Source organism: Pongo abelii, chromosome 3 (assembly GCF_028885655.2).
Source record: "Pongo abelii isolate AG06213 chromosome 3, NHGRI_mPonAbe1-v2.0_pri, whole genome shotgun sequence".
In the NCBI taxonomy this organism is placed as follows: domain Eukaryota; kingdom Metazoa; phylum Chordata; class Mammalia; order Primates; family Hominidae; genus Pongo; species Pongo abelii.
The window spans coordinates 23,283,037-23,304,132 of NC_071988.2; the positions used below are offsets into that span (position 1 = coordinate 23,283,037).

Consider the following 21,096-nt stretch of genomic DNA (forward strand, 5'->3'; position numbering starts at 1 on the left):
AAGTCCTAGAATGTGCTCATGGGCTGAATGTGAAAGTGAATGCCTAGGGTGTTTTAGATGTAATTCCCTCCCTCCCTTGAAGGGCCTGGGTTTCGCCTTCACTGTCAGTCTCTTTTCTCTCAGGCAGACAGTTCATCCATTGAAATCAATAGGTAGGAAATCAATAAAATGCAAACACGGCACTTTACCCTTGCTGGTTTAGTCTCTCTCCCTTCAATCCTGAAAACACCGCCACGTTTCCTTTACATCAGCCCTCTTGGCGACCTAAAAGCCTCTTCAGTTTTTGCCATCTTACCATTCTCCTTGGCTGTAATGTGAAGTTGCTTTGGCATTTATCCAAGAAAGACAATTTTTCCAAAACCCAGGGATTCTATGTCCTGGATTCAACCAACCATTACTTTTTGAACATTGTATTTTAGTACCTCTAATCTTTGCCATTAGACCTCAGAAGATCATATATGGAAGTAAATGTGAACAGGTTGTGATGTTTTCCAAAGTTGTTACAGGCAGCCTGGTGACAGGGCATGCTGTCTGTCTTTTGAGATACCCAGACAGAGGGCTAACAATGTGTCAGAGTGGAGCTGAAATTCTGACATTGTTTAAGGATTGGCCTAAATGATCGTTAAAGCCCCTTCTAATTCTGAGATTACGTTATTCAACATGGAGGTGAAATTATCACATTTATAAAAGCAAAATAGCAGTGGCTAGTTTTGGACTGGACAAATAAGTCCTTTCCCCACAAAAAAAAAAAAGAAAAAAAATTCAGAAACATTTAGAGAAGGCAAGCTGTCAAAACTCCGATGAACTACAGCCAGGCATGGAGGTGCACAACTGTAATTCCAGCTACTCGGGAGGCTGAGGTGGGAGAATCACTGGAGCCCAAAAGTTGGAGCCCAGCCTGGGCAACGTAAGCAGACTCTGTTACAACAACAACAAAATCAGACAAATTGAAGTCAAGGATATAGTGCCTGGGAGCATTAGTTATCAATGAGACTACATCTGAACTCAGCAGCTGGAAAAGTCTGAAACATCAGGATATGTCACGAGGAGCATATTACAGCACAATGGTTGGAACTGAGTTCTAGTAACATTTCTGCTATTCACTACAGCAGCTCAGTAATCTTGAGCAAGTTACATAACCAATCTCCAAGCATCAGCTTCCTCGTCTGTAAAATGGGAGTAATAACTCAGAGTTGTTATGAACATTAAATGGGATAACATTTGAAGAGTTATCACCCATCATCGCCACTACAGGGAGAGCATTTTAATGATAACTCCACACCATCTGATGACCAGCATTGATACTGAAGTGGACTTTGTCACTTTAATTTCTATCTTTTTGGGGAACCATAATTCTTCAAGTGACATTTGTTTTAAGCTTAGAATACATTTGAGGGCCTTGGAATTTAGATTTGCAGCAACAACAACAAAAAATTCAGTCTGTCAAAGAAAGGCAGCTGAGCCACGCTGAGATGGTCTTGGTAAAGGCACAGGACACATCTGCACCTCACACCTGAATCAACATGTAACTGTCCGTGATGGCTCAGTGGTATTGCTAATTGCAGAAATCAAGGGCCCTGTAAATGGGACAAATAACAGAATCAATCCTGACTCAGCATTCTAGGTGACAGAAAGCCATCAAGTAAACCCTTTGCAGGTTCTGTGTCATCACTACCGTGTTCCACCCTAACCTGACCATAACAATCACCTGAGATGCTTATTAAATGCCCAGAGATTTAAGAGTGAGTCTCAGGCATCTTCCGAAACACCTCAGTTAATAAGTCAGTTAAGAGGCCTGATAATCTGTATTTTTACAAGCATTCCAGGTGATTAATGGGAGCAGGCAAGTTTGGAGAACACTTGTCTTAGTGGCCAAAGGATTTACTATAGATTTGGTTTCTTAATAAGCACTCACTGAGGACCTGGTATATGCTAGGAAACTTCCCACTGTAATTCACACGAGGCATCCCTCTTAATACTTCCAATCCCCATGCTATGTGGTCATGGTTGTCCCCATTTGAAAGACAGACCTGAAGCTCAGGGAGGTAAGTGATTTATCCTTAAGTGTCAGAGCTGGGTTCCAACCCAAGTCTTATGACTGCTGCTCGGAGCATTTTTCCATGATCTCATGGTTGCCTTTGACATCTAAATCACTCCTCTATCAACAACTCCACAGCCGATGATCCAGACAGCCATGTGGGACTAGTCATGGGAATGTCCCAGACTAATCTGAACATGTCTTTCACAGCAACAAAGAGCAGCTGCATTTCCAGTGGAATGTCACTGGCTGGAAATGGTGCCCTGCCCAACGCAGGGCCTCTTTACATATCCTGTGAAAATGCCCTAAGAATGCTCTTGCAAAGTGTTTATTTTCTCCGGTAATACTAAATACAAATGTCTCCCAGGAATCTTGTTGCTCGGGGCCTAGTGTATAACTTTATAAAAGTAACTACTGCCTCCACACAGTCCCCTTACAGAGGCCTCACGATATATATCATTAGTTCATGAGCTTCACTGTTGGATAAGAATGTCATTAGAAAACATATCATTTACCCAATAGACTAAAATGGACCCCAAGGAGCTATTCTAGTCTATCAGGTAATTATGGGGGAAACCTTGTATTATTTACTGAAGAAAATGGAATACCACACTGGGAGGCATGAAGGCCCATCCCTGTTATCAATGATAAACAGATGATCCCATTTTGTGATAACAACCATTGAGCTTGCTCTGATTTCTGGTGGGTTTTTGGGGTTTTTTTTGTTTCTTTTTTTTCTTTTTTTTTGAGACAGAGTTTCGCTTTTGTTGCCCAGGCTGGAGTGTAGTGGCGCAATCTCGGCTCACCGCAACCTCTGACTCCCAGGTCAGAGTGATTCTCCTGCCTCAGCCTCCCAAGTAGCTGGGATTAAAGGTGCCCACCACTACACCCGACTTTTTTTTTTTTTTTTTTTTTTTTTTGTATTTTTAGTGGAGATGGGGTTTTGCCACGCTGGCCAGACTGGTCTCAAACTCCTGGCGTCAGGTGATCTGCCCGCCTCAGCCTCCCAAAGTGCTGGGATTACAGGCGTGAGCCACTGCGCCCAATCGATTTTTTTTTGTTTATCATTTTGTTGCTTCTTTTTTTATTTTATACATAGCTAATAGCTCCAAGGTAACCATAAATAATAAAATACTTTTTTAAAATATTTTAATCCCGCTTTTATCTTTACTCATCAGAAAAGAACGTGAAATCCTCCAGAATCTCATTTATTTCACTAGGGCTGTCATGACCATTCCCACAGGCAGCACATAGCATCCTCTCACCTCACAGGCCCTTTCAAAGCTTAGCAGCCCTGAGCACAGAGTCAACTGACCCATCCTCAAATGCAAATTCTCTGGGGATTCCAACCAGAAAGACAATGAATAACAAGGACTTAATCTTCATTCTAGCCGTCTCAAGTCTCAAGGATCACTGGGCTGGGTTGCCTCTCTCCCAAAAAGAGCCACTTCTCAGAGCTTTTAGACCAGAGTATGGTTAAATCTCCAGGACCTACTACAGCTCCTGGCATTCTGAGGATATGCAATAAACTTGTGTTGCATAAAGATCTCTTCTTCCGGCTCTAACATTCTATAACTCAGTTGCTATCATTCACTGCTTTGTCTCCAGCATTTAGAACAGTGCTGCTCCCGAACAGAATTCCCTTTTTAGCTTGTGAGGTGTTTTATTTTTCTTTTTGCAACATATCTCAACTGATTTATTACATGGCTTTTACTTCTTGATCCTCCATGCTGACCCATAGTCCTGCCACACAACAAAAAAGTGTAATGGGAGGAGGAATGGAGGGGCGTGACACAAGAATCATCCTGGAATGTGAAATGGGGTAAAGGAGAGCCAGGAGATCTTCAAAGGCAGAAGAGGGTCATGAAAATGACAATTGGAAGGGATAGTAAAGAACTAGAAAACAGCCAGAAACAGAAGATAGAATCTATTCATTGAAAAATATGTTTCCTGGCGCCCTGGAGTGTGAAGAGCCTTGTGCCAGACATGGGACATGGGGAAGAGCTATCACTTCTTAGCCAGGGTCTCGTAACACTCCTGACTGACAACTCCCACAGAAAAGCATAACCCAAGAATAATAATAATAATACCAGCTCAGACAGTCACATGGGAGGTAGGACTGGGGACAAGGAGGCAGAGTCTAAAGAAAAAGGTCCAAAAGTGGGGGTGCAGGCAAAAACCTCAAACCACCAGCATGACGCCAGTTTGCCCTGTTTTACACATTCTGCACAGAAACCAGTTAAAGGTTCTCATCTTTTCTGAAACTTAACCTTTACAATTCTCTGCTGTCTCAACACCAGATGGTAAGTTCCTTGAGGGCAGGGCTTGGGCAGTGTCTTTAGTCCATCAAAGAATCTTGGACTTTTTTACACTGTTGGTGGGATTGTAAACTAGTTCAACCATTGTGGAAGTCAGTGTGGTGATTCCTCAGGGATCTAGAACTAGAAATACCATTTGACCCAGCAATCCTATTACTAGGTATATACCCAAAGGATTATAAATCATGCTGCTATAAAGACACATGCACACGTATGTTTACTGCGACACTATTCACAATAGCAAAGACTTGGAACCAACTCAAATGTCCAACAATGATAGACTGGATTAAGAAAATGTGGCACATATACACCATGGGATACTATGCAGCCATAAAAAATGATGAGTTCATGTCCTTTGTAGGGACATGGATGAAGCTGGAAACCATCATTCTCAGCAAACTATCGCAAGGACAAAAAACCAAACACCGCATGTTCTCACTCATAGGTGGGAATTGAACAATGAGAACACATGGACACAGGAAGGGGAACATCACACAACGGGGCCTGTTGTGGGGTGGGGGGAGGGGGGAGGGATAGCATTTGGAGATATACCTAATGTAAATGACGAGTTACTGGGTGCAGCACACCAACATGGCATATGTATACATATGTAACTAACCTGCACGTTGTGCACATGTACCCTAAAACTTAAAGTATAATAAAATATATAAATAGATAAATAAAATTTTTTAAAAAAAAGAAAAAAAAAAGAATCTCGGACTTCTTAGTGCCTAGTAGATAGATAGGTACCAGTCATTCGATAAGAGCTGGCAGGCATACAACTGATAGGATACAGCTGCTCTGTCTTCAAGGAATCCACCTTCTGAAGAAAGAGACCAACAGGAAAAGTGGTCATTTTAATTGCATATGAGAAATCTTAGGATAGAACTATGGAATGAATGAGCCACTACTTATGTGGAATTATGCAGATTCTGTTTCTGGGAAATCATCTTCAATTTTGAAGGCTACCTTGTAAGGGAATTGGATTCTCCGCATGTCATAAATTCGTTATCTTACAGTACTATACTCCTGCCAACAGCATGCTTAAATCACCTCCGCAGGAAAACAGCATGGCTGTAAACATCCTTGGTGAAAAGATTTGAGTTAAAAGATGGCCTTTGAGCCTATTGTGTAAATGAGATGCAACTATTCCCCCATAAATCCTATTCATTCACTCTTCATTTTAACATGCATTGATTAAGCACCTACTGTTTGCAACTCACTGAGATTTAAGTAAAATTGAATTGATGCCTTCCAGAACCTAAGGAAGGAAACAGCATAGTACTTTTGTTAGAGGGAGATACAGGCTATCATTATATCTAGGTGTCTGGACTTTAAAACAATGCCCGTAATGAGGAAAAGCCACAAGTTCTAAATGGCATATGGCAATTGGTATTTTTTACTAGCATTACTCAAATGACATCATAAACATACATGGGGCTATACAGCAGAAAAAAAGGAAACAGTACTGTGTCTTTTCTTGGAAGAGCTAACAGTCTGAAGACCTTTATTTATTTTTTTAATCTGATTTCTTGTACAACATCACAGCATGATCTGCCCTCTTACTTGAAGCAGTTAACTGTAGGGAAAAAATAAGTTGAATATTTATTGAAAGAGATTGTCCGTTTCTACCTGCTAATGCACAATCTAAAATGACCATTTATATGCACAATCATTTACCTGATGCATAATACTTAACTTGAAAATTATCACTAAGAGGTACTGCCAGTGCCAGCATTTGAGTGCTGAGCTTTGTTGCGAATGCTAAAGCATTTCTGCCGATAATGAAGCACTCAACAAAGTGCCCTTTGTTAGACAATAAAAATAATTGATTTCAAAAGCCATCAACTGGTGATGAACAAATACATTTTATAGCAAAGCAGTTGTAGATTTTTGGGTAAACTCATATATCACTACAATAGGTTTGTTTTGTCCTTTGTTTTTGTTTCTTTTTTAATCATAACCTATTCCGTATTCTTCACCTACAACTAATCTTCATTTTTTTGTTAATAACAAAAGAGCCATTGCTGTTTATGGGATCTTTCTTTGTGCTAGGACTAAGCGGTGTGCATTCGTTGTCTTATTGACTCTTCACATCTCTTTATGAGTTAAGTTCTGTTCTGTAGAGTAATCTGTGACTGGTCTGATTTACATGGCATAGTTGCAACTGTGAGAGCTGAGGGACTAGTATATTACCTCCTTTTTACATACAAGAACACCAAGACCTGCAAAAGTGAAGAGACTTGTCCATGGTAACATATTTGCCAACTGGTTGTAACAAATTGCAAAAGTAAAAAATAAAAAAGGCCATAATGTTTCCCTCCCTTGCAGCAAGTCCCCTTTATCATGTAACTGTGCAGCTCTTCTCATCCCAGGGCAGAGTCTCTTTCCCCTTGCATCTGACCTGGCCTTGGGACTTCCTTTGACCCATCCAGTGTGTCAGAGCAGTATTGTTGCCAGTTCTGCAGCTCAAAAGGTCTTGCACTCTTTCTTGTTCTCTCTCTCTCTTAGGATCCTATCCTTGCTGGTAGAACAAGCCCATACTAGCCTGCTAGATAATGAGAGACATGCAGTTCAGCTACCCTCTTTAGCCCAGGTGACAGCCTGCTGAGCCCCCAACACAAAACTACCTAGCTAACCATAGGCTCACTGCAAAAGCATGCATGAACCCAGATGAGACAAGCCCAAATTCCAAAACCACAGAATCATGAGCTACATAAGTGGTTGCTATTTTAACCACTAAATTTTGAGGTGATTTGTTACACAGCAAGAGCTAGCCAATACAGTGCCACTGCTAAAAACGTACTTCAGATAGTCAAGGCTGTCTCAACTGATATGTTTTTTATTTGTTACAGAAAAACAGGAATTATTTTATAATTAATAAATAGAAGTTGGGAGTGAGAGGGTTAATGTCACATTAAAAGACAAAAACATGGGATTATTTGATCAGTAGAGATTAATTACTCCTGTGTTTGTGTTTTATTCATAGATCCTACCCACCATGCTACCAAGGAGTGTTGTCTCTCTAGGATGTACCATTGTCACTGCTTTTCTTCTATTCATTAACCCTTCTTCCTGCAATGAATGGCTGTATCCACTCTGACTACATGTTGAATTTGAGCTCTGAAAATATAATCAGCATGAAAAACTTTTAGTATCATTTACATATATAACATTACATTTTTAATTAACATTGCATTAGCCCAATATTCTCCAAATCGTATTCATTTACATCTCCCTTTCGCAATCTTTGCTAATCTGCAAACTACCTATATTATTTACTGAGCATCTTTCTTTAAATGAAATTCAAGTTGACTTACATTTTTTACTTTGCCTAATCCTAAGTGATAATACCTATGAGATAATTTGTTTCATAAACTGGTTACATTTTTTCTACATAACTTAAAATTAAAATGTATATATTCATCTGTGTGCCACTTAAAAATCATCATTCCGGCTACGCTCTGGGAACCATTGTTTTAGCCATCTCTGATTAACTTCAACTCTTTACCTTTGACTCTCAGCTATATAGAAAAAGCAAAGGGATCTCTGATGGAAAGGACAATTTTATCGGTCACTTACTTTAGCAACACCCTGCCATCTAAATATGCAAGGGTTCTAACCCTGGGCCCATAGGCAGCTACTATTTTATTGGTCCCCACTGACTTTTTTACTCTTTCCAGCACTCATGATCTGAATAAGCAACTTGAGGCTGGGCATGGTAAATATCACAGGCCCTTACATGACTTTGAGGCTGTGAAACTGGTCATTCTCATCCATGTGGACTAGAATATAAATGTGCAAAGGCTGTTGGACTAGTCCCAATGCCCCACAGCATTTTGGGATACTTTTGATCCTCAACATAAGCTTTTAAGTAGGAGCATTTAAAGCCATTCTTCCTGTGTCATTCACAAAATCAAGACTCAAAACATGATCCCTCTGGGACAAAGAAGTTTACCTCTGCCTCATCTAGCAAGTAGTTGCAAGTCCACAGTAAACCAGCTTCCAGTTTTGGGAACATATTTTTGTCCCTTCAATTATTGCCCAAATTCAAGGAAATGCCATAAACAAGTAAATCTTAACTTTGTCACAATATTGGATAAAATGCTCCCTGGCTCCTTTGAGAATAAGCTGTTACTTAGAGGTGAATTACTAAAAGTTAAAAATCACTGTAACCAGGAAGTATTGACTAATGAGTCAGTATCTACAAGAGTGATCACAGCCCAGTTGTGTTACTGTGAAAAACACAGGTTCAAATTTTCCCCTGATTTAATTCCAATTCTGCCTAGGTATCTTGGGTAAATTGTTTTATTTCCCTCATATTATTAGTTATTTAGTTTTCCCATGAATATATAGGATAATACTGGTAGCTACCTTGTAGAGTTGTTGTAGGAATTAAATGAGCTAATTCATTTGAAATTCTTAGAACAAAAACTCACACATGCTAAGTACTTAATTAACAATAGCTATTACTACTGTAGGTAATCATGATAATTTTTTGATGAATGTCAATATGAGAGGTCTGTATTGGGTGCCACAGACTCTATCTAGATCTACATGTTTGCCAGTTCCTTCCTTCAAGGTGCAAAAATCATACAGCCTTAACTAGGTATGGATGAGTGAAGTTAAGAGAAAGACCTCATATAATAGATGTCAGAATGAAAATTCCAAGACACCTTGACAAAGAGAAATTTAGGCACAAAGCCAAGAAAACTTAATTTAACAAGAATAAAAGTAAAGTCCTACATGGTCAACTGTAATCAAGCAAGAAAATCTAACTTCCTAAAGTCTAAGTTGGCCAGTGGCTAATAAGCAGTACCTGGCTGAAACAGCAGTACAAAAGCCATCGAGACCTTACGCCGAGAAAACAAGATAAAGTTCCCTTATCCTGTGAAGGAACGTATCCTTCTGAGGAGACAAGATCACATCTATCATATTGAGCTCAGTTCTTGGCACCCCATTTTTTTTTAATTTTACTTTAAGTTCTGGGATACATGTGCAGAATGTGCAGGTTTTTGCATAGGTATATATGTGCCATGGTGGTTTGCAACACCTATCAACCCGTCATATAGGTTTTAAGCCCCACATGCATTAGGTATTTGTCCTAATGCTATCCCTCTCCTTGCTCCCACCCCCTGACAGGCTTTGGTGTGTGATGTTCCCCTCCCTGTGTCCATGTGTTCTCATTGTTCAACTCCCACTTATGAGTGAGAACACGCAGTGTTTGGTTTTCTGTTGTTGTGTTAGTTTGCTGAGAATGATGGCTTCCAGCTATAACCATGTCCCTGCAAAGGATGTGAACTCATTCTTTTTTATGGCTGCATAGTATTTCATGGTGTATATGTGCCACATTTTCTTTATCCTGTCTATCATTAATGGGCATTTAGGTTGGCTCCAAGTCTTTGCTATTGTAAATAGTTCTGCAATAAACCTATGTGTGCATGTGTCTTTATAGTAGAATGATTTATAATCCTTTGGGTATATACCCAGTAATGGGATTGCTGGGTCAAATCGTATTTCTGGTTCTAGATCCTTGAGGAATTGCCACACTGTCTTCCACAATGGTTGAACTAATTTACACTCCCACCAACAGTGTAAAAGCGTCCCTATTTCTCCACAGCCTCGCCAGCATCTGTTGCTTCCTGACTTTTTGATATTCGCCATTCTAACTGGCGTGAGATGATATCTCATTGTGGTTTCAATTTGCATTTCTCTAATGCTTGGTACCCCACTTTAAGAGGAATAAGATTAATAAGACTGGAGAAAAATCTAGAAACCAAGTCACCTGATAAAAGGTTTAAGATATTTAGGATAATTCTGCAAAACAAGAGAACCAAGTCGAACAATATTTATGAATGCCTACAACACACCAGGCTGTCCTGGGTGCCAGGAATAACATGATGAACAAGACAGACAGTACCTTTGCCCACAATAAGCTTCCATCCCAATGTCGGGGGAAGATACAATAAACACGCAAAGGAATAACATAAATGACCTCGGGCTCTGAGAAGTGCTGAGAGGAAGACAAAATAGCTTATGCAATACTCCAAGTAGAAATGATGTAATTAGGACCAGATGGAAATAAGGACAAAATGACATATTTGAGGTAAAGCAGTTATCAGAGTGCCTGGCACATGGTAAGTCTCTATAGCTGGTGCAATAACACAAGCAAATGCTTCTCCAGGACTGCTAAGTGCCAGACACTGCTCTAAGCACCCTGAATATATCTTCATCCCTGTCAGAAAGGAACTCTTATTACCCCCATTTCGTAGATGAGACCACCGAGGCACAGGATGCTCACTAAGTTACCCACAATCACACTAGTTACAAGCTTGCGAGGCTCTGCAGTAGGAAGTCTGTCTCCAAAGCCTAGGCTCTTGGCCATGTTATGTCGCCTTCCAACCACTGAAGAGTTAACTCATTGAAAGGGAGTATCTGCATTCAAAGATGGGCCAGAGGGAAGAAAATCAAAGTTAGGAAGTTTCTTTAAGGTCTAGAAAAGAGCTTTGTGATGGTCATTAGACACCCGGTGTGTTTCCAGCACCCTGGGAGACATTAGATTGTAGAGAAATCCAGGCTGATATTCAGAACAGACTTGCAGCAAGTGGGACAACATTCCCACGATATAAAATTATCTTATCATGTGCACTGGTTTCCCTTCCTCACTCTGCTCTTTCCTTCCCTTCAATGACCTTGTTACCTATATCAGGAACATCTGATCTTGAAAAGGATCTACACGTGATAAAGGAAAAACGCAAGATTCAACTAAGTGCTTTCCTCACGGAAATATTTTTTTAATAAAATGTTACAGTAGTCCAGCTTCTGGGAAATGATCAGTTTGCAAGCTAAAGAAAAGATATACAACTTCACTTGCAGTACGTAGAAAACTTCATTTACAAAAAGGGCCTGGTGTGAAAACACTTGCTTTCAAAAAAGTAAAACAAAGCTGCTGAATCTTCTTTTGCTACATTCCTGAAGGATATATTTCCTGGACATCTTCTGTCCAACTCTCTTAGTTGCACTTCTGTCCTCTGATATCATTAGGTGAAGTGTGGTGTTGTAAAAGAATTGCTAAGCTACCTGGAATTGGGGATGAAAATTCTAGGATGCCAATGGATTTGAAACCAATAACAGCAATTACGATAGTAACAGAACATAATAACATGTTTGGCACTGTTTTAAGTATTTCATCCAGAGTTTGGTACTTGTATTATCCCCAATTTGGAAATTAGGAAACTGACTTCTTAAGGAAAATATGTAAATTTACTGGAAAAAAATATTCTGTTTTCTAGTGAGATAACAGAAGATCCAGTGGTGAGCATTAAACTAATTTTCTTTCCCACCTCCCACGGGTCTTTTAAGAACTCTGAAACTAATATCGAAGAGATGTTTAAGAAATTAATCCACTGATCTTCACCAGGTGCTTAATCCATACCTGGTATTGTGGGAGGTGCCTTAGTTTTAAAACTAATCTCATCAGGTTCCCAAGGGCAGAAATGGTGCCTCCCCAGGCAGGACCTAGTTGAAGGCTGCACATGCAGCAGGTGTTCAATAAATATCAGCTGGTGGATTGGTGTCCATCCTCTGGGCCCAGCCTTGGCTTTGGCAGGTGAAAGTAATGATGCTGCTCTTGGTGCTGGTGACAGTCTCTCCTCCTCACGTGCACCCTCTTTTTCATCCTTCAGAGCTGACCTGAAATTCCACTTGGCTCAAAACACATAGAATGAGGCACTGAATCCCAATATGGCTCAAAGACAGCCCAGCTAAAATCATTTTCTAGGGTCAAGAAATAGCTTTCTCCAGAAGAGAAATGATGAGGAAGAAGGAGAGAGGGATAAGAAGAGGCAGAAAAGGAAGGAAAATAAAATAGACAAAAGAAGTCAGGAAAAAGAAGCCTCGGAAAGAGGAGAGGTGTGTCCTACTCCTAGCCTCATCTGGGTGGTACTTTGAGCTGCTTGAAAGGCACTGTTTTCTGAGAAGATTTTGTTCACGGTATAACAGGTGGAGAGGCTTAATTATTATTTTAACAATGTGTTCGAGAAAAGTACAGAGACTGATCTGTACAATTACTCTCCTCAAACACAGGCATTTGCCTCTGTTTTCACATATATAAAATGAAATCATCAGATGTACCAAATGTTGACATTTTTCCCTCATGAAATACGAGAGTTCCTGAAACTTGAGTAATTACGTCCTTCACCACCCTCCCAAAATAAATAAATAAATAAACCTCAACCTGTCACAATGTAATTCCAAAATCATTACAATTCTCAAGTCATATACCTGTGAAACAGAAAGGTGGATGATTTTTCGTCTTAAAACTGAAGACTAAGTCAGGCTCATATTTACAAAGCAAACCTTGGAATTTTCCAAAAAAAAAAAAGAAAAAGATAAGATGAGCAGCCTCCAGTACCCTAGAAATGCTCATCTATAAAATTGCAGTATTCTGAACATAGACAATCAATATGTAGCCACGGTTCCTTCTCAAGGGTAGAGACGGTGGTGTTGTATTTCTCCCCTCACCAGTCCGAGAAGCAAGTTGAAGCAGCTGCCAACTTTCAGTTTAAAGATTAAGCTCTTTGTATGAGTGATTTATTGAATGTTTATAGCTGGAAAGAACAAATTCTTTTTCTTTTTAAGTTGAGAATATTGCTTTCTTTCAGGGCTCTAGAATTTTTAACTTTTTCCTGTCTTTTAAAGTGGTAAAAGCATTATATGTATGAAGAATCATCCCTAGGTCAGATTCTACTTACACATATTTGGAAGGGGGAGAGGAGCGGAAAAAAGAAAAAAAAATTATTAAAGTAATATTTGGCTACCCAGGTACAGCAAGTTCAATTAGAATGTTCATGAATTTGTGGCATGTTAATACCTCTGCTGAACATGCCAATGATCAGCCCTACAAACTGTGTGCAGATGGGAGACTTTAGCCCTGTGTGGGGCAGAGAGAGGGTGGGCAAAAGAAGAGGGCGGGAGAGACAGTGACGAAGAGCAAGAGAGATAAGAAACACACAAATAGAGACAGAGAGACCTAGTGCCAAATGTCTCAGGATGCAAAGAGGACCCTTCTGCGAATCCAGTAAGTTAGAGTCAAGTAACGTCAGAATAGGTATTTGGGTTTCAAATAACTTCACCTCTCTCCTACTACAGCTGTGCCTCCCATGAGTCAGGATCTTCTAGTTATTAATAACATGGGCTCTTCTGGATCAGACCACCTGGGTTCAAATCCATAATGTGCCACATCCTGACTGTGTGACCTTGGGCAGTTTATTCACACTCTCTGAATCTTGGTGTCCTTCACTGCCTAGAGCCTACCTACCAGGGTTGTTGGGATAATTAACTGAGTATGAATGCCAGTAAAGGACTTAAAACAGTGCCTGGCAGGTGGTGAGGAAGGGCTCCATAAACATTTGCTGCTATTCCTCACACTTTATTATGGCATAATAGTCTCCAAAGATTGGTTTTTGAGTACCCAGTTGGAGCCACTTGGAGTACACGCTCCTTTTCTGGGGTACGATGGCTCTTTCAACCCATTCAGTGCCTCTGGTTGCCAGAACCATGGGCAGGGCTGCCAAGAAAGAGAGCAGCTAATTGCCTGCAAAAAAATGAAAATAAAAAAAATTTAAAAATTAAAAATAAAATTAAAAAATGTATACCTCGTGGAACCACTGAGGCTGCTCCTGCATGTGCAGTCAGCAGCATTTTCCAGATGAGCATCTATTTGCACAAAAGCTTACTGTACCTTTTCCTTAAATACAGTTTTTTAAAAATTGCCAAACATTACTCTTCCTACAATGAGTACCATGCAACTGCAGTTTCTGTTGCTTCTTTAGGGACTTCTAGCTTTTCAGGTAACCAGATGCCATGAGTACCAGTCCCCTTTGCCTATGCACTTTAAGATGGTGTCACTTGGCATCTGCAAATGCCCTCATTGGCTCAAGGTGATGATGATGATGGTGGCAGTAGTAGTGCTGGTGATGCAATGATGATGGCTAATGTTTATTGAGCAAGCTCTGTGAACTGGCATTCCTCTAAGTGCTTCACCTAGATCATCTCATTTATTTATCATAGCCATCAGATGAGGGGAGCAGTCTTTTTATGCCCATTATACAGATAAAAACACTGAGGTGCTGAGGAATTTGGTAATTTGCTCACAGTCACACAGCTAGTAAGTGCTGAGTCTAGGATCTTCACTCTTAACCACCATGTTAAGCTACCTATAAAATTACCTAAAAGGAAAATCATGGGTTTGGAGTTCAGGAGCCCCAGGTTCTGGTCCTGGTTCTGCCATCAACTACCTTTTTAACTGTTTAACTTAACCTGGCTTAGGTAAGGTTACTTAAAATCTTTGGTTTCAGTATCTCCCTCTAAGAAAGAGAAACTTTTATGGTAAATGTCTGCTATGATCCCTTCAAGATCAACAATTATATGATCATTCATTCATTTATTCACCTAGCAAATAATAATTGAGGATTAGACATCTATTAAAATATAGGCACTTTGTTGGTCTTTATGCAACATGGGTAAAAAATATACAGAGCTATGTTCCCTTCATGGTTCTCATAGTCTAGCAGAGGAGATAACGTTAAGTAAGCATACCAGCAAATATATAATCACAAATGCTTGATAAATGCCCTAAAGAATAAGTACTGGAGTCCCTTGAAAGAGAATAACATGAGGGACCTGATTTAGGTATAGGAATCTTTTGAAGATGGAATATTTAAAATAAGGTTTGCAGGATGAGTATAAGTTAATTAATTAAAGCTTGTAGGAAAAGGTATTCCAGGTTGAGGGAACAGCATATATCCAAAAGCCTGAGATGGCAAAGAATATGCCAATTATCCTCTATATGGACTGTGTGCAGCTCTAATATAATTCCGATGTGTAAGGCAATGGCGTAATATAATTCCAAAGTCATTAAAATCCCAAGAACTGAGGAAGAGCAACGTAGCTAAGACACTGTGAGCAGGGGGAGAAAAATGGTACCAGATAGAGCTGAGAGGCAGGCAAGTGCCAGATAGTTTGTGCGCTTGTCCATTCATATCCTATATTCTAAGGCTACCTTAGAATCCTAATAACCCGTGCAGTAGGGAAGCCTTCCCTGTTCCCATCCCCAAGGACTCCATCTTCACATCAGGCTTTCCCCAGAGAAACGAAAGGTGAGTTTGGAGATCAGGCAAAGGCACTAACTCTTAAGGAACCCCTAGGCACATTATGAATGTATGTAATACCGCTGAACTATTAGTGCTTTGACATTCCCCTCTATCATTCTCCTCACCAACAGGGATGGTCCTGGGGGAAATGCAGAGTAAAGAAGGAAGAAATGAACTACCTGGATAATTCAAGTAAAGGTCCCAATGTGATCTTAAAATCTGACCTAACCACCTTGCACCCATGAGGATGGTTACTATCAAAGAAACAGAAAATAACAAGTGTTGGAGAGGATGTAGAGAAACTGAAACCCTCATGCATAGTTGGTGGTAATGTAAAAGGGTAGAGCAGTAGTGGAAAACAATATAGTGGTTGCTCAAAATATTAAAAATAGAACTGCCATATAATCTAGCAATTCTACTTCTGGGTATATATCCAAAAGACTTCAGCAGGGTCTCAAAAATATATTTATACACCCCTATTCATGTCAGCATTATTCACAATAGCTAAAAGGTGAACACAACCCAAGTGTCCATCAACAGATGAATGAATAATCAAAATGTAGTGTATCCACACAATCGAATATTATCCGGCCTTAAAAAGGAAGGAAATGCTGACACACACTACAACATGGATGAACCTTGAGGACATCTTGCTAAGTGAAATAAGCCAGTCACCAAAAGACAAACACTGTGTGATTCCACTTACACAAGTTACTTGGAGTAGTCAAAATCATAGAGACAGAAAGTAGAACGCTGGTTGCCAGGGGTTAGGGGTTGCGGGGAGTGGGAAATGAAAAATTATCTGTTAGAGCTTCAGTTTGAAGCTCTAAGATGAAAAGAGTTCTGGAGATGGATGGTGGCTGCAAAAATTACAAATATATTTAATATCGCTGAACTATATGCTGAGAAATGGTTAGAATGGTAATTTCTACGCTATGTGTATTTTATCATAATAAAAAAATTGAGGGAGGGAGACTTGATCTAAATGATTCAGAATGGTCCTGAAATAGATACCTGAATTCTCCATTCACTCTGCGCATGTAAACAGAAACATAAACCCATCAGGAAGTTCCGCCACATCCCTGAGAAAGCTCTAAGTGCTGTAGCTCACCGTCTGACAAGACTATGAAATAAGAAGGACTTAGCAATTGTCCTCTTCAAACTTCCAGGCTTTTCTAATGTCGCCTTTTCCAGGAGGCCTTCCCTAATCACCTCTACTACAAATGAGGTGATTTTTCACTTACATTCCTTGTATCACTTCTAGCATAGGTTATTATCTTTCTGGCTTGCATTCACAATTTGTTCATGTGGTGGGAAGCACCTTGAGAAGAGAGGCCACCTTTATTTAGTCCAAAGTCTAAGCACCTGGCACCCTCACTTTTCATGTATTTAGTTTAATGGATTAAGTCGTGGACAGCCCTATCTGTCTTTCACTGCCTACTATGCTCCACAGTGTCCCCACCAGACTGCCCTGAGCTCCCCACCGAAGAATTTCACCCAGCAGCAGTGCCTTCCACCATGTCCTGGCATCCTCCACCCAAGCACACCTGCTCTGTATTTCATTTGTGCAAGCCCTTGCCACTTCCTGTTGGCTTACAAGGATGGGAAGTGGCCGATGCAATAAATAAATTCTTGCTAACGTAGTGCCTACTAAGGAGGTTATCTCACAGGTAGCATGATGCTGTGACACGCTTGAAATGTCTAGGGTTTCAGAAAATCTGTACAAATTGTGACCCTTTGGCCAGTAATCAGCTTCTTCTCTGCAATCCAGGCTTCGATCAAATCACAATACATAAGTGGCTCCCAACTCCACCCATGGATATAACAGGCCTGTAAGTAATCTAAAAAAATAAAGTAAAATATGGGCGGGTGCGGTGGATTACGCCTGTAATCCCAGCACTTTGGGAGGCCGAGGTGGGTGGATCATGAGGTCAGGAGATCAAGACCATCCTGGCTAACACAGTGAAACCCCGTCTCTACTAAAAATACAAAAAATTAGCCAGGCATGGTGGCGGGCGCCTGTAGTCCCAGCTACTTGGGAAGCTGAGGCAGGAGAATGGTGTGAACCTAGGAGGCGTAGCTTGCAGTGAGCCAAGATTGTGCCACTGCACTCCAGCCTGGGCTACAAAGTGAGACTCCATCTCAAAAAAATAAAAATAAAAATAAAATAATATAATATATAATAATTATCTCTATTATTTTCTGAATCCCCACAGACTCCCAGGTTCTAATCTTCTCAATGCCCCATTAACTAGGTTTTATTATCCCCACTTTATAAAAAGGGAAACTTAGCCTTGAAGAGATGAAGTGACTTCCCCCATGCCATGTAGTTAGTTTGTGCCAAAGGCAGGATTCAGCTGCAGGTCTTCACAGCCTGGGCATTTTCAATTCTACCAGCTCATTCCTCTAGAAATAGAGGCAAACTCCAGCCAGTGTTCAGCCCTCTTTCCCTTCTCAAGCTCAGCTCATGTCCCACTGCTGGTGGACTATGATCAACAGCTGCAGCCCCCAAGAGGAACATCAGTTTGTCCTTCATTGGAAAGACGGTTTCAAATGAAGAGAAAGAAGGATCCTGTAGGGTGCCTGAATACTGCCCTCTTCCGTAAAATAGAGCAGCTCAGTGGTTCTGCAGATTCCATGAGATAAAAGGACTACACAGCTGCTGGGTGAAGAAAGCAGCGACTCCTCTATTTGTGCACACCATGGACGAAAGGCAGTGCTCAACAGTTCTCAACACAAACCAGTGACATTAACAAGGCATGAAAAAGTTATATGATCCCACATCTGTGAATGAAGAATTGAGCTGTATGTATTCTTGGAGCAGAAATTACAACTCATCTAAATAGGGTCAACATCAGCTTGGACGTGAATGAGGAAAGAGAAATAATATCCAGTAGGAGCCAGGTACCAGGCTACGTATTTTACATACTTGGTCTCTGAGCTGCCTTCAGAGGGATGCATTAACTAGAGTCCTGCTGTGCAGAAAAGTAAACTGAGGCTCAGGGAGGTGATTCGTAAAAGGTTATATGACTAGTAAATGGCAGAGTTTGGAGCCATGCCCAGGTCTGTCTTCCTCCCAAGCTGATGCTTTTTCCATTATACGATAATGTCTCACCTTTGCATGCTTTTTGGACTCCATTTGTTGTGATTTTCAGCTGCTTGGATGGATTGCACACTTGGACATCCACCAAAAGCAGATCCTACATCTTTAGCCATCCACGTAAATGCTAGGCCAAATTCCAACCACCTTTTTAACAAGAGAACTCTCCAGCTGAGTTATGGAGCTTTAAAAAAAGAAAAAAAGAAGGAGAAAGGCAAAAAGTAATTTCATCTCGCAGAGGAGGCCTGTGTGATTAGGACGGGTGTGGGTGGCCACAGCTGGCACAGATAAAATCACAGCCCATCATGAGAACAATAAGGCCATAACTCCAACTTCTGAAGAATGCCATTCATTTATTCAACAATTATTTCTGAGTGCCTCATTTGAACATAGCAAAGAACCGTGGGAGTGAGAAAGGAGCAAAAAGCTTGGGCTCAACCCTTAGAGAGTACACAACACTCCCATTCAGAGTTCTTGGAGATGGGGATGTGTACAACCACACCAAGAAACATGAAAACCTTCAGCCACACCTCGACAGACACCACTGATCTGAACTTGAATCCCACCTCTAAGTTTATATGTTTGATCCATGGCTCCACTAGCATTTCTTCCTTATTTTCCTGTTCTTTATTTTATACACCTCTAGTTCTATTTCCCTACTCTCTGGTGAAATATGCAATGGAGTGGGAAGAATGTTGTCCTGGAGACAAAAGAACTATTCCCCATCCCAGCTCTGCAGTCCTCCAGACATGTGACCTTGGACCAGTCTTCGGGCCTCCCTGAACGTCCATTTGCTCACTGGTAACAGGAGTGTAACAATCCCTTTCTCAAGGGTTATATGATAATTAATTGAGATGATAATAATATGAGAAAGTCCTCTGAAAATAGTAAACTGCTGGAAAAAATGTACACCTTACCCCCAGTGCTAAGACTTATTAGATTACATCAATAGTTAATGTTTAGTTGAACAGAAGACCCTGCCAACTGAACATTATTCGTTTGGGTTTTCTTTGGGCAAAAGCTGGCTAAGCAAAAAAGGAAAAGCAAGACAAAGAACACTATTTTGTGAATTCTTCCCAAAAGGACAGCATTGTAAGTCTGCCATGAATAAAGAGTGTAAATTATATTCAGCATGATATAAGTAATGACATATCAATTAACTGTGTCAACAAGGTCTAAAAATATGCAAATTACTGTACTTCAATTAGAAAAATCTACATCCTTAGAGAATATTGTAAATCAGGAAATTTGGGAGACATTAAGAGTAATCAGTGAGGGAAAGCATGTACTTTTTGCCGTATCCTATTTTTATACATACATAATGAAATAATTATAGCTACACTGTATTTATGCCTCTGCAAAAATATTAAAATCTTAAGATCTTTACAATGATAAGTTAAATCTGTATTATGTTTTCAGACAACATTAATTATAAGAAAAAGAAATCTATTATCATTCAATATAAGTAAGTTGAAACTAATTTGGACATGTAAATTAGAAATGCTGTTTTCTTCAGCACCAGAACATTAGAAAAGAGAAAGCAAGAAGAGATATCTAGATCAATTACTGAGTCTATAAATGCAAATGCTTTAGCATATTTAAGTTGTAATGCAAATTTCAGGATGTTTAGTAACTTTTCTCACAAATATCAAACTATTTGGTATTTTAATTTTTTGGATGCCTTCTGATTTTCTTTGTTTAAAATGCATTTATCTGCTTTTAATGGAGTTGCCTTTACCTGAGCTGTCTTCTAGCTGCAACTCAACAACACATAGCAGGAGGCAAGGCCGGGAATGTATAAGGTGAGGTCAGTTTTCAACGACTTGGATCTTTACCACAGTAACATGGAGTGGTACCTTTGCTTTGAAATTCAATGTGCATCAATTCTAGAGATGCCAGAAGAATGCAAGAAAAAGGAACACATGACTCAAACCGACATCTCACCTCTCCCCAGCCTCCCCTAGAAGGGCATCGTGGTAGGGAGTGTCCCGCAGTGAGACCCCCGGGCAATGATCTGTTTTACCCTTCCTAATTGCAAGCTACCCAAGGTCTCATCAGGATCTGAAAATCTGACTGAAAGACACTTTCCTGAAAAGTTTCCACCTCTCCCCACTTTCCACACATAGGGACGCCATATATGTTTCAGGGCCCAGAGTTTAATGTCATCTTTTCAAGCTGTATCCCAACTCCTGGCCAAGTCAATTCCTTCCTGGGTTTTAGAAAACCCAGGGCATTTTGATTGCTTACTGTTTTCGCCTTCAGCTGGGAGCTCTGTGAGGGCAGGCAATGTGCCTTTTCTCTGTTTGTGCTCCAGAGTCAAGCACAGTGCTTCCTACAGAGCAGAAACGTGCTCAAGAGTACACCAATGGGGCCAGGCGTGGTAGCTCATGCCTGTAATCCCAGCATTTTGGGAGGTCAAGGTGGGTGGATCACCTGACGCCAGGAGTTCAAGACCAGCCTGGCCAACAAGGTGAAACCCTGTCTCTA

The 21,096-nt window shown here is 40.4% G+C and overlaps 1 protein-coding gene and 1 long non-coding RNA gene across 2 annotated transcripts in view; both read right to left on the reverse strand.

The window, feature by feature from the left end:
- Positions 1-21,096, reverse strand: part of PPARGC1A (PPARG coactivator 1 alpha) — a 681,503-nt gene that overhangs the window by 379,468 nt on the left and 280,939 nt on the right. The window lies entirely within an intron of this gene.
- LOC129058927 (uncharacterized) overlaps positions 5,069-21,096 on the reverse strand; it is a 49,904-nt gene continuing 33,876 nt past the window's right edge. Inside the window, exon 4 of the long non-coding RNA XR_008524377.2 lies at positions 5,069-7,479. This is a non-coding gene — a long non-coding RNA (uncharacterized LOC129058927). The remainder of the gene's footprint in view (positions 7,480-21,096) is intronic.